This window comes from Rhinatrema bivittatum, chromosome 6 (genome assembly GCF_901001135.1).
Source record: "Rhinatrema bivittatum chromosome 6, aRhiBiv1.1, whole genome shotgun sequence".
Taxonomy (NCBI): domain Eukaryota; kingdom Metazoa; phylum Chordata; class Amphibia; order Gymnophiona; family Rhinatrematidae; genus Rhinatrema; species Rhinatrema bivittatum.
The window spans coordinates 159332298-159346970 of record NC_042620.1 but is presented as its reverse complement, the minus strand read 5'-3'; positions in this window follow the sequence as shown (position 1 = coordinate 159346970).

Genomic DNA, 14673 nt, shown 5'->3' with positions numbered 1-14673 from the left:
AGCCATCATCCACCAAACATTTTCCAAAAGTCTCTGCTGACTTAGATGTTGCACCCACAGAAACAAACTGAAAACAAACAGAGGTGACTGATTTTGGAACACTGGCCTGCAGTTTCTTCCGCAGTTTTACCACCTTCTCTCCCACAACTCCTTCCCAGGCACTTGAGGTTTCAAGCCCCAGACCACAGATTTCAGACACATCAGGAAGCATCTCTACTCTCATGCAAGAAACTCCACTGTATATGTTACTGCATCTCCTTCTGCTAACCACGGCAGATGCTCCCCTCCGCAAATGCCAACTAAAGCCCACCTTGAGAGACTGACAGCATTAAAACAGCCACAACCAAAGACAATGGTGATGGAATCTGTTTGCTGGGACGTAGAGATGGCTCTGAGCACAGGAGGTGACATCCTTTTTTCCCCTGCCATTCCTCTAGCTCCTACTTCAACAGTCGTGGGGTGGAAGAGGCAGCAACGAAGGCATTCATGGGTCCACCAATGAGGTTGGAGTGAACTCTACTCTTTCACTTCTTCAGTTTAGAGAAGAGGCAGGAGGAAATTAAAAAGTCAGTGTCCCCAGAACTCACAGCTGCCTTTGTTCTTAATGTGATGTCTTCTAACTGTCATGGCCATGAGCCCTTGAGCTGTGGCATGGTTGACACAGTCTAGTATACGAATCTACTAGGTTCACACTGACAGCTGGTGGGCACCTTACTGGGACTGGAGGTGGGACTTCACCTATACTAGCCATATTCCCTGCAGATTGAGCCCTTAAGTTCCAGGGGTTGACAGGGCTTAGGTGAGTGTACCGTAAGGCGCAGTAAGACAGAGTCAGGATATGAGCAGAGGTCATGGCTGGCAGCGAGTAGTCAGGGTCCAGTCCAAGGTTGGGTTAGGCAGAAGTCCAAAGGAGTGAATGGTGTCCATAGCAGAGGTAAGTACCAAGTGGCAGGCAAGACCGTAGTCAGATCCAAAGCAAACATCAGAGCCAGGAGTCAGGCAGGGACAAACAGACAGGGCATGACAAGGTACCTGGACAAGACACAAGCAGGACAAGCAAGGTAGGGCAAGGCAAGGCAGGACAATGAAGAGGCAAGGCAAGGAAGCAGCAAGGCACAGCAAGGAAACAAGACGCAAGGCACAGGAACAATGAGTAGCAACACATAGTGCCAGGCAGGAGGACATGAGAAATTATATTTACTAATATGATTTATCTTCGGGTTCGTAGCCTTAGTGGGGGATCAGACAGAGTCCCGGTCACCCTGATACCACAATTCTGTGCCCTTCCCAAACTACCTCTCACTTGTGGCACCACAGACCTGATAAAATCATCACACCAGAATTAAACAGTAATTAAACATTTTACTAGTATTATGTAAGTAGACGGTAAATCCAACCAGAACATTAAATGAGAAAAGTACAGTAGTGATCATTAAATGAGAAAAGTACAGTAGTAAATTATAATATAAACTTGCAGTTTTCTTATTTTAAATCAAGCAATGTAAAAATAACACTGAATATGGCCTGTTAGCCAGGGCTATCATCATACTCATGTGGATAGTAAAAAAAAAAAAAAAAAGGAACATTAATAGAGAAAGGTTGAGGAGAAAAGCAGTGAAATATGCAGTTTTCAAAAATTGTTTTAACTCCTGAGTACTCAAAAAGGGGGAAGGGAAACAGATTCAATCCAATGTCACCAGTTTGTAAAGGGTGCACCCTGTCCCAAACACAAAATTGTATGGAAAAAAGCAATCAAGAAAATGAAGAAGTGCTTCTTGATGTGGAGCTGGTTAGATGACAAACCAAATAGATGAGCACTGCAGTGTGTGGAAGGTCTCTCTCTCCTGGGGATCTTCCCCAAATAATTTACTTCATACTAAACAGAAAGCAGGCCCAGTTTCAGTCTCTTACAGAAAGACCACAGTCCATCAGCTTCTCTTTCACTACACTATCTTGTGTGTCTGTGGCAAGGGTTTATGCTTGACTTCAGCTGAAAGGCTGAAGCAGTTAAGATGAGATACTGAATTTGTGACAAAAGGCAAGGAAATAAACCTTCTCACTCCTCTGCTGTGCAAAGTTTAGATTACTTAACTGTTTCTTAAGAGGGCAATCCAGCCATGTGATCCTGGGCCAAGATATCTTGAAAATGAAGTCTATCAGCTTCTGGCTTCTCTGTCCCTTGTTGGGATTTTACATATAGCTCGGCTGTAAAGCAAGAGCAGCTGTTTGTCTCCCTATTTCCTCAGAGCGCAGACTTCTGTATCTCCTTCTTGATAATTAGTTCTTCAGGAGAAGAACTGATTGCAGAGCTGCCAGATACAATCCTTTCTTCCTGGCTTCAACTGCTGCCCATCCCTACCCCTCACACACAGATAGAACCAGCCAATTTGGCCTTTTCTTCCTTAAATGGTCTCCCAGCATTCCTTTGGCATCCTCCTCTGCTGGCTATGTAGTGCTGTTCTCTGGGGAGGCTAAATACAGCCCTTTTCCCAAATTGTTAATACTGTGAGTGCTGGATGCTGGTTCTTGAAGAACATTTGTCATTCACAGTAGAGCATACAGGCGTTTTGATATATTTTTATATTTCTTCACCTTGACTGTGGCAGCTTGTAGTCTCCCCAGGGTTAAAAACCCCTTTTTAGAGGTTCCAAAATACATCACTCAGATCCAGACACAGCTTGGTCCACATTGTAAGGCTCAAACACATGATAAGCTCATGGGGGAAGGAACCTGGTGTATAGTAGCGTGCTACATTAATGTGTGGATTCTTAACATGGTCATGCAGATGTTGAAGTGGTCCTTTTCATGAAAGCCTGAGTTAACTCAACTCTGTTTCATTTGTGCTGTTAGGACAGGGAGGAAACCCAATCATTTCCCTCCCTGATTTCTGACTCCATCCCTAGGATGGAATAGGTTGGCTTAATAATGGCACACGTTATCAAATTCCAAACCAAACAGCAACTTTATTTCTAGAATATACAGCCAACCAAAACTGTGTACATGGATGAGAAGATGTTACAATATCATTACTGAACAAGTCAGAAAATCATGGGCTTGCATAAGAGTGAATACTACCACTACCGCTGACGTGAAAGGTCAACCTGTTATCCTCTCTACTGTCTTATCTCTCTGTCAGCCCTAAGGAAGGGCAGGGTTGTTAAAAAAATGCCAATATCAAAACTCTCATCCAATAGTCATCAAATACATAATCACATTTTCCATAGCTTTACTCACACCTCCTGTGGTCTTGGACCTTTTTACCATTCTCCGCATTCTTCTTAGTGCAGGATTCCCTAGACACTGCACACCAAGGACATCTTGGGCATACCTTCACATGAGCTCACCCAACTTATCTTCCTACTCTGCACCTCTCTTGGATAATTCCTCGGGAGGAGGAAAACACCACTCCACACACAGACCCCTGGCCTCTCAGTTTCATTATGCTGGTAAGCTCCTCGGGAGGAGGAGGAAACCTCTCCTTTCTCTCTGTGCTTGTTCCCTGGGCATCTGCACATCAAAAGCATATCCTGGGGCAGTCCCGATTTTGTGAACTCACCCTTTTCCTGCATTTTTTTCTTCTTGCTGCATGGTAGTTTCCCTGAGAGGGGAGAAATACTGACTCCTTGCCAGTCCACAGCCACCCTCTTATATAGGAACCATAAATGTTATCACACAAAGTGATAGAGAAACAAAAAGGTTTTACTTTTATGAGCGATATACAGAATCATCTGTCACCCAATGAGTCACAATTTTTTATATCTTTGTAGATTTAAATAGTAAACCTAGAAATATTGTGCCATTCCCACAGCGTTGTTCAGTCTGCCCACCTGGATCTTTGTATTTTGCTGATTCTGGAGAGCCACTGGTGGACACTTCAGGAAGGTGACAGCTTTTGCTAGGCCTTTATATATATATTTCCCTGTTAGCTGGGGAAGATTATTTACTTTCTCATTAGTGCTGATACATAACCTGTTTTGTTTGTTATTGTCAGCTGTTCTTAAATACAACTGTTTGTGCATATATTATATAGAAAAATGTGTAGTTTCACATGAAACAGTCAATTGTTTTCTTAAGGGTAGATTTTCAAAGGGTTACGCACGTAACCTCCGAAAACCTACCCCTGCACGTGCCGAGCCTATTTTGCATAGGCTCGGCGGGGCATGTAAGCCCCGGGACGCGTGTATGTCCCGGGGCTTCGAAAAAAGGGGCTGTACAGGGGTGGGGCCAGAGCGGGACCGGTCCAGAGACATTTCCGGGGGCGTGGAGGTGGTCTGGGGCGTGGCTGAGTGCCCCGACACAGGCAGGCATAACTCAACGAAATAAGGTGTTGGGGGATTTCGGAGCGGCCTTGGAGGGAACAGGGAAAGCCATCAGGCCTCCCCTAGGGCTCATTGTGTGCATGGTGCACAAGTGTGCACCCCCTTGCGTGCACCAACCCTGGATTTTATAACATGTGCGCGGTAGCGCGCGCATGTTATAAAATCAGGTGTACATTTGTGCGCGCTGGGTGTAATATTAAAAATCTGCCCCTTAGTGTGTATGTGTGATCCAAACTACAAGGCAAAAACCCAAATCCTTCCACCCACTACACTCCCTCACAGCTTCTTGCTTCTGATGTAGTTGAAAAAGTTTTTTATGTTGAGTTTTTGCCTCTACGACAAGGTTCTTTTCAAATCCTTTTTTTTTTTTTTTTTTTGCCTGCCTTATCAATTCTTTTATCTAACTTGCTTGTGTTTATGCTTTTTCCTATTTTCTTCATTTGGATCCTCTTTTCATTTTTTGAAAGATGTTCTTTTAGCTATAATAGCCTGTTTCACCTCACCTTTTAACCATGCTGGCAGTTGTTTGGTCTTCTTTCTGCCTTTTTTTAATGCGTAGAATACAGCTTATCTGGGCTTCCAAGATGTTATTTTTAAACAATATCCATACCTAGTATAAACTGTAGACCTTTGCAGCTTTATGTGTTGTTTCTGTTGCACAAAGGAAATCAACCAAGGGAGACAAGTGAGCCATTTAAGTAATTCTGGGATGGAGCATCACCTAAAGAAGCAGCATCTCCTTCAATATGCACCTGGGGATGGTTGTAGATGCAGTAGTCAGGGGACCCTTCTTCAAGGCAGAGGACACTATTTGAAAAGGGGATGAGTGTTCCTCAAGCTGCTTCCAAGTCTTCAGCTCCTTCTACCACTCAGGTAGCAGGCCAGCAGCAGCAGCAGCAGCAGCCTCAGCTATACCTAGGAAGCAACAGCCCACAATGAAGGAAATGGGGTGGTGTTCAATGGCGTTGTCATGGGGAAAGTGACAGGCAGCATCCAAAGTGATGATTAGGACTATTGGCGAGTTGATCACTTTAGACAACTAGCCCCTACAGGGAGTGGAGAAAGTGGGTCTCAGGTGGTTGCAACACCTGTTAGCGCCAAACTATAACGTGCCCTCCAGGACCACTTTCAGCAGAAAGGTCATTCCCCAGTTTGTACAAGTATTGACATAGGTTTGCCAAGGCACTGTTTGTGAGTAAAGGGGAGCAGTGTGCATTTCACTAGTGACATCTGGACATCCATAAATGCCTCAAACCCCTTCCTCTCTCTGACAGCACACTGGTGGGACCTGGCTGAAGTAGGGGCAGGCAGCAGTTCCACAGATGACAGTATAAGAGGGTGCGGGTGGGCTTTGCTGCACACTCACCTGGAGGATGGGTTCCATACCTCGGCCAATATTTTAGGAGCCACTAGAGGAATGCTGGAGGGCTGGCAGCTGGATCAGAGAGCCAGAAGTGTAAATGCAGGGTTCTTTGTCACCGACAATGGCTCCAACTTGGTAAAGGCAGTATCCAACAGGGGATATCAGGGTGTACAATGCTTTGCTCACAACCTGCACTTAGCAGTGAAGGAGGCCCTGTAGCAGGGGTCTAGGGAACCACAGAATGTCTACCTGCATGATTTAATAGAGTAGTGTAGGAAAATAGCTGGACACTTCCACCACAGCATGAAGGCACAGGACCTTCTCCATGAGGAGGAATTAGAGATGCTTCACAAGCGTCTTATTCAAGATGTGGGCACTCACTGGAATTCTACCTCCATGATGCTGCAAAGGCTAATGGAGCAGCAGACATCCCTGCATGATCTGTATTGGGAGATGGAGATAGGTGTGCAGGCTCCCCTAGGGCATCATGATTGGTCAGTCGTGAGACAGCTTGTGATAATCCTACAATCCTTTAAAGATGCAACAGAGGAGCTGAGTGCCACAAGCTCCACCTTGGGAGATGTCATCCCCATAGTAAACATTCTGTTAAAAAAGTTGGAGGGCTTTCAACAGGAAGAGGGAATGAGAGCTGAGGTCCTGCCCCACATACATGCTCACTACATTATGTGATCCACATGTAAAAGGGAGACTCGCACTGGAGGCCAACAATATGACACATATGAAGAGTATGCTGACAGATGAGGTCTGTCAACTAGAATGCCAGCGGCTGAGGCAGAGGAGGGATGTAGAACAGAAGGAAACACCATCACTGGCCAGGTCAGACAGCAGTGCAAGTCAGAGCAGCACCCTGTCATGACTACGGCCTGGTTTGGCCTCTGTTGGAAACAGGATTCTGGGCTTGATGGACCCTTGGTCTGACCCAGCATGGCAATTTCTTATGTTCTTATGATCTTATGATTTTATGTTCTTATGATCTTATGATTTTATGTGATAGCTAAACATGTGCATTGCTTTGGAAATTTGTTACCATAAAATTGGAAAACAATTAATAAATGTTTATAAATAAATAAATAAAGAAAAGCGCTGGGGCTTTTCTCCTCCTGCTTCCTCCTTACACATCCCCCAAAACAACACCGGGTCCTGACATTACAGGTCTCTAGCAGCACAACCAGCAACAATCTTCCACTGCCATAGCCCAGCACCACCACAGTGGTTTTTCACATCCTGATTCTGCTTGCCATATTCCAAGCACTACCACTACGGCATAACTCTACTGATTTTCTCTACCTGATTACCCCCAAGCACCACAGCTGGGTCATGACTCCACAGAGTTCCTCTGCCTGCTGAATCACAAGCACCACATCTGGGTCATGACTCCACAGAGTTCCTCTACCTCCTTTTCTCCAAACGCCACAACTGAGGGACGGTGTTCCAAGATGGCTGACCTGACGGTTTGAGATTTTGCGGTCCCATTCGATTTTCTTCTAAAAATAAAAAATTATGCCGCACACTGTACTGTCAGGCCGCATTTTTCTTTCTTTATGAAGGTATTATCTTGGGGTTATGATTGGATCTCCCGCCTTCAAATGTGGACTTGTGTTAGAGATATTAGATATGTTTTTCTCTATTTTTATTTTCATGTTTAGTAATTAATTTTCTCTGTAATTTCAAATTCAAATTGTAATTTCTTGGATGTATAATGGATAATACATAAATAAATAAATACAAATGCCACAACTGAGGCATGATTCCATCGACTTCCCCTACCTGCTTTACCCCAAACAGTTGTTGAGGTTAAGCAGGCAGGGGACGTCAGTGGAGTCATGCCTCAGTGGTGGCTTTTGCCAGGTTCCTCTGCCTCCTTATTTCCCAAATGCCACATTTGAGGCATGACTTCACTGACTTCCTCTGCCTCCTTTGCTCCAAACACCACCACTGAGGCCTAATGTATCCTGAATAAGCCTATCTTGCCTCAACCATGACCTCCATGGCCTGACACTTCCAGCTGCAGCATCCCATGCTCCCTCATATCTACTCAGGTCTGACGTATCTTGTATAAGCCTGTCTTGCTCTAACCATGAGTACTGTGGCCTGACACCTCCAGCTGCAGCATCCCATGCTCCCCCATATCTACTCAGGTCTGACGTATCTTGTATAAGCCTGTCTTGCTCTAACCATGAGTACTGTGGCCTGACACTTCCAGCTGCAGCATCCCATGCTCTACCATATCCATTCATGCCTAACATATCCTGTATAAGCCTTTCTTGCTGCAACCATGACCACCATGGCCTGACACTTCCAGCTGCAGCATGCCTTGCTCCAAATATAACCACTGTGGTCTGACATATCCTGCATAAGCCTGTCTTATTCTAACCATAACCACTGTGGCTTGACACTTCCAGTCATTACATCTCATTCTCCACCATATTCACTGAGGCCAAATGTATCCTGCATAAGCCTGTCTTGCTCCAACCATGAGTATTGTAGCCTGACACTTCCAGCTGCAGCATCCCATGCTCCAGCATATCCACTCAGGCCTTATATATCCTTCATAAGCCTATTTTGCTCCAACCACAACCTGTGGGACCTGACACTTCCAGCTTCAGCATGCCATGCTCCAACCTTCTCTAAACAGTCTTAGCAAGGCTCAGGATCCTTAATAATTTCCAATGAACTTTGCAGTCCCTAAGAATGGTCCATTTTCTGCCTGCAAAGGTATTTTTCAAAAGCTACATGGACCTGACACTGACAGTTTTGGGAGCGTTACAGCTTCACTTCATGCCGCGTTGCCCTGCTCCTACCATTCCAGTTTAAAAAAATTATTAACCAACACTGACTCCACTTCTGCTGCCACTGCTCCAAGCCATTTTTGCCACATTATGGTGCCCACTCGCTCTGCTGCTCTGTGCATGTACAAGACCTGGCAAACACCTGTGGGAGTGTTATGAATACTCTTCTCATTGCATTGCTCTGCTGCTACCATTCCAGTTCTTAAGATACACCAGCATCACTGCTGCCGCCACTGCCATTCCAAGTCAGTCTTAGTACCTGAGGGTGCTTCCTTCTATGCCAGCTGTGTTCAAGGTTCTTGCCAAATCCCCTTCCTGTATAGTACCTGCCCACTTTTCACCATGCCTTAGCCATACATTGCTTTGCAAACTTACTGAGACATTCCTCAGGACTTTAATGCCATTCTTCATCTACGGTACTCAACTTCTTGCCATCTCTTGCTCTTGCCACGGCTATCCATTCTTTTCCACACTTGTAGCACTGCTCCATGAACCATAACTGATTTAATGGCCCACTCACAGTTTCACAATATTGCGCACTTAGGGGTAGATTTTTAAAAAAAGCACGATCGCGTACTTTTGTTCGCACAGCAGGCGCAAACAAAAGTAACCTGGATTTTATAAGATACGTGCATAGCCGCGCGTATCTTATAAAATCCTGGATCGGCGCGCAGCCTGCCTCCGTTCCCTCCGAGGCCGCTCCGAAATCGGAGCGGCCTCGGAGGGAACTTTCTTTCGCCCTCCCCTCACCTTCCCCTCCCTTCCCCTACCTAACCCACCCCCCCGGCCCTATCTAAACCCCCCCTTACCTTTGTCCCTAGATTTATGCCTGCTAGAAGCAGATGTAAATCTATGCGCACCAGCGGACTGCTGGAGCGCCGTCATCCGACCCGGGGGCTGGTCCGGAGGCCTTGACCACGCCCCCGGGCCAGCGCCACGCCCCGGTCCCGCCCCCGAAACGCCACGTCCCGCCCCCGAAACGCTGCATCATTCGGGCCCGCCCCCGACACGCCCCCCCGACATGCCCCCTTCAAAAACCCCCGGGACTTACGCGCGCCCTGGGGCTCTGCGCGTGCCGGCGGCCTATGCAAAATAGGTGCGCGAGGGCCCTGCTCGCGTAAATCCGGACGGATTTACGCGAGCAGGGCTTTTAAAATCCGCCCATTAGGTAACTACCTACCTATGGCATGCGTGGCTTACTCTGTGACACAAACATATTCTACTGGATTGGTGGATCAACCAAATGCAGTTATCATCATCTGATGCTGAATGTTGAAAAAAGTGAGATTATATGTTTTTCAAAGGATCCAAACTATCTGCAGAAACATAATGTTAACTCTCTCACTATATTGGGAGAGGATGTATGTTTTAAATCTGTAGTTTGTAATTTGGGTTTTCTATTCTATTCCCAGTTATCTTTTCACCCACATATTCTTCAGATCTTAAGGCTGGGTTATACCATACTGTGATATTTGAGATATTTGCGATATATTTTGGAGAAGGATGATTTTCGTAGAATTTTCCAATCTTATGTGCTCACTGTGATTGACTATTGCAATTCTTTGCTCATTGGTCTTCCTGCCACCACAGTTCGCCCTTTATAGGAATTACAGAATTCAGCTGATCACTTAATTTCAGGGAGCCACAGATGGGATCATGTGTCCCCATTGTTACTACCAGTTAGTAAACATGAAGAATTTAAAGTTTTGTTGCTTGTTTTTAAAGTTTAGAGGCCCAAAGCCCATCTTATTTGACATCACTGATCAAAATGTATATACCTACCAGAAATTTGTGGTCTCAAGGAAAATTGTTATTGCAAGAAACCCTCTATCAAGCAGGCATGTTTAACAGAAAATCGTAAACAAGCTTTCTATGTCATTGGGCCATCTTTGTGGAATTCTTTACCAGTAATATTAAGAAATATTTATGATATTCCTAAATTTTGCAAGCAGTTGAAAGCACTTTTATTTTGCAAACAATGAAGATCTTGTGATGTTTAACTTGATTTTTATTTATTTTATGGATTGTTTTTGGTAATTTTATTGCTGATGATATGCTTTTATGTTTGCTATTTGTTGCAATTCGCCTAGCACAGGAATCTGCTATAGGCGGATCCTTGTACCGCTTAGCCTTGCTGCCATGTGCATATTTTACACCTTGAGGTCTTTCTGCCACTGTACCTTCCTGGCATACTCCAGCTCTTACACTTGGAGGTTTTCTTGCCAATCTGGAGTCCTATGGTTTTGAAATCTTGATACCACTCTTTCTGACTCTTGATCCCTTTATCTGCATCTTGGGATTTTTCCTGCCAAGTTTTCTGCTTCGTTTCCCCTTCATGGTGCGTTAGGGTGCTTTTGGTGCCAGTTTGCCTCTCATGCCATCAAGTGTTCATGACACTATTGCTGGGCTGGCATCCTCTTTTTGCATCTTGGGGATTCTTCCTCCTTCTTTGCTTCTCTCACGTTGCTTTAGGGAATTCCTGCCAATCCTATAGGCCTAGTATAGCTTTGTTCCTTTGTAGAGCTTTAGGCTACTATTTATGCCACTTTTGATGCCACTTTGCCACACTCTAAATATCCTACATTTTTTTCCCTCTTCAGCTGATTTCGTCTCACAAGTTTCTTTAGAACTGATTTAAAAAAAATCACTATTCTGGAGCCCAGAATAGACTATAATGCTTCCCCAATAAGTTTTAATAGAAAATGAACAAAACAAATGAAACAAATAAACAGATTTTATTTATATTGAAATTAATGAAATTAGTATGGGTCCCAATAAACCAAATGAATTAACTAAAATGATTGTTTTTTTCTGCACATCCTTAGTCCCTAATTTACCCCATACTAGAATGTATAAGTTCTCACTAGACCTTGGGTGCATTGGTATGATATCAGGTTAGGAGTGATGCATGGTTGGCACACCAACCATAAGTGACTGAGTTTAATTTTTATTGCTACTGGATTTCATTTTTATGGATTAATTGCACATGAAGCATAAGTGTGCTGCATGTGGATTTTTGTTGTCTGCAATCGGTGACCATTAAAGGATTTTATTTTTTGGATAATATCTACTATATGGCTTGTGGTTTTTGTTGTGCTTAACTGGTATGCATAGGAGCTCCAAGAGACAAAGCCCCTAAAGGCCTAAACCGGTGCGATATGTATCATATACAGGAACATCGGTATATAAAAAAATTAAAAGTAAGTAAGTAAATAAATAAATAATAAATAGAAAGATTGGCTCTTTTCCCCCAATCAGAAAAGGACATCTGAGAGACTATGGATACTGTTCTTGCCCACGACCTTCCTGCTAAATATCTGTGCCCAGTCAGGAATCAGGACAGAGATTACACAAAAATGGCACCCAACGTTGTGACTACAGAGCTTTTGGAGCCTTTGGGGGGGGGGGGGGGGGATATACATACCCATAACCTCACCAGTGAGCCCCTGTGCCTAGCCAGAAGTTGGAGCAGGGCTATGCAGATAAGCATTTTTCCCAGTTTTACTCCCGTTTCAGTAAATTAAAAAAAAATCTTTGTTGCTGCCTTCTTTAAACCAATACATTGAGTAGTGATATTGTTTACAGTTCTCTGCATCAGCAGTTAGTTCTCCATCTGTTTGCATGTACCCACAGAAGGTGAAGATCAGCCAACGTCAAGAGAAAAGACAATGCTGTTTTGATTTAACTGAGGTAGTGATGGGTGAATGACATGTATGAGAAGCAAAGACAGACACCTGGAGTCACTGTACTAGAACAGAGCGGCTTGTGATGTTCTGCATGAGAAAAGCAGAACTGCTCAACATTCAGTTCCACAGCTGTTGGCATCTGGAAGGTCTGAGCATCGCACAGTCGAGGCCATTTGACCTTTCATAAAGTCTGTAGAAGAGTGCAGCACAATGCATTTCCTCAAGAGACGGGCACACTTTTCTTAAACTGGAGACATTTTCTTTGAATGAAAGCAGATTAGGAACCACCAGTGACCAATTAATGTCACAGCTGTATTAGATATACACTTCTCTAAGAAATATAATGACATTGATTGGACAGTTTTATAACAGACTAGAAGTGGTGATTTTTTTTAATACTAAAGCAGATTTCAGAGACACATTGGGATGCCTCCATAAAATGGAAGCCAATTAACAGATAGCTAAACTAATTTTTGAAGATAATTACAGTTAAGTGGTCCACTGACAAGAATATTTTGCTTTCTTCTAGGCCACTGGCTCATATCCTGGTCAGGTCAATTGTAGTTAAGTCAAAAATAGCAAAGAGATTATATTTGGGCACGGAGTCCACAGAATGCAAAATGCTACAAGAACATTATTCCCAGCAATATCCCAGCTGAGGTTCCAATTGAATAATTATCCTGCACAAAAGCAATTTGACTTTCTGCAGCACTGTATTTATTATATACAATCCAGTTAGAATGGAGGGAGTCATCTTGTCTGACAGCGATGCTGCTAAATGACTTCTTATTTCTTATTTATTTATTTAAAATTATTTGTATCCCACCTCCAAAGTTCGGGCAGGTAAACAGTATTACAAGCATAAAAAATACATGGCTCATACATAAAACAATGTACTGGACAGAAAGTTAATGTAATAAAACATCAAATGCGTAGATTAACATAATAGACAAACACTGACATGATACAACTTCATCGAGACATTGAGCTTTCTCTCTCTCATTGCTGCATTCAGTTTTTATCTTAGGTCACAGCTACATTTAGGTGTTCAATGTTAACTTAGCCTTAACCTTGGTAATTTCATTGGGCGGGTTGTATGTACCTGTGTGTTTAGATGGGGCATGCATTACTACAGGGACACTTGGTTATCAGAAAAAAAAACCATTCAAATAGCAGTCTTTGCCTACTTTTTATTTATGTTGATTTTAGATTTAATTACTCACCTTTTGCAAAACTGAACTATGCTGTAGTTACACGATGTTAGGTTCCATATAAGGAACTACCACCCAGGAAAATGATCTAGGCATCATAGTGGATAATACTTTAAAATCGTCAGCTCAGTGTGCTGTGGCAGTCAAAAAAGCAAACAGAATGTTGGGAATTATTAGGAAGGGAATGGTTAATAAAACGGAAAATGTCATAATGCCTCTGTATCGCTCCATGGTGAGACCGCACCTTGAATACAGTGTACAATTCTGGTCGCCGCATCTCAAAAAAGATATAGTTGCAATGGAGAAGGTACAGAGAAGGGCAACCAAAATGATAAAGGGGATGGAACAGCTCCCCTATGAGGAAAGGCTGAAGAGGTTAGGACTGTTTAGTTTGGAGAAGAGACGGCTGAGGGGGGATATGATAGAGGTCTTTAAGATCATGAGAGGTTTTGAACGAGTAGATGTAACTCAGTTATTTACACTTTTGGATAATAGAATGACTAGGGGGCATTCCATGAAGTTAGCAAGTAGCACATTTAAAACTAATCAGAGAAACCTTTTTTTCACTCAACGCACAATTAAGCTCTGGAATTTGTTGCCAGAGGATGTGGTTAGTGCAGTTAGTGTAGCTGGGTTTAAAAAAGGTTTGGATAAGTTCTTGGAGAAGTCCATTAACTGCTATTAATCAAGTTGACTTAGGGAATGGCCACTGCTATTAATGGCATCAGTAGCATGGAATCTTCTTGGTGTTTGGGTAATTGCCAGGCTCTTGTGACCTGGTTTGGCCTCTGTTGGAAACAGGATGCTGCGCTTGATGGACCCTTGGTCTGACCCAGCATGACAATTTCTTATGTTCTTATTTCCCTGCCCAAGAGAACTTACAGCCCAAGTAGCACCTGAGGCAATAAAGGGTGAAAGGACTTTCCCATGGTCACAAGGAACATCAATGGGAGAAGCAGAATTCAAAACCTGGTTTTTCTGGTTCTCAGTCTGCTGCTCGAGCCATTAGTCTACTCTTTCTGCCTTTCCAGGAAATTTGCTCAGGGTGAGAAATAGCATATCAATCAACACATTAAATTCAGTATGCAATAAAGTACAACAAAGCCACTTATATATTAAATGAAGCTTTAACAGTAAAAAAAATAATTATAATATATAAAAGAAAAGAAAATATTGTACCAGCATTTAATATTCAATTATTCACTTACTTGGCCTCTGATCAATCTCCTCAATAAGATCTGTCAATGAAAGGACCAATCCACATTCAGAACTCTACGCTGTATC